Source organism: Penaeus monodon, chromosome 15 (assembly GCF_015228065.2).
Source record: "Penaeus monodon isolate SGIC_2016 chromosome 15, NSTDA_Pmon_1, whole genome shotgun sequence".
Taxonomy (NCBI): domain Eukaryota; kingdom Metazoa; phylum Arthropoda; class Malacostraca; order Decapoda; family Penaeidae; genus Penaeus; species Penaeus monodon.
Window position 1 is genome coordinate 6,698,287 of NC_051400.1, and position 270 is coordinate 6,698,556.

General features: G+C 35.2%; 1 protein-coding gene across 1 annotated transcript in view; it reads right to left on the minus strand.

Annotated features, from left to right (window-relative positions):
* LOC119581716 overlaps positions 1 to 270 on the minus strand; it is a gene marked incomplete in the record, with an annotated part of 132,029 nt that overhangs the window by 36,725 nt on the left and 95,034 nt on the right.

A 270-nucleotide genomic window follows, 5' to 3' on the forward strand; every position in this document is an offset into this window, starting at 1 on the left:
CATGACTCGACACACCTTTAGTGATGATAATTAGCATTTGTAGTTAACGATGGACTGGGGGTCTGTAGGCTGATATTTAATTCATTGCTCATTTCACACTACATTGGCAAATGATTTCGAAAAAAGAATGAACACTCTCACGCTTCACTTCGTATTCAGCCGAATATGAATATTGATGTTAAAAGCCACTGACGTAAATAATCAGATAGCTCATCATACATATCAACACTGGGAATATATTAAAAAAGCATCATTAGAGTTAAAATCGAG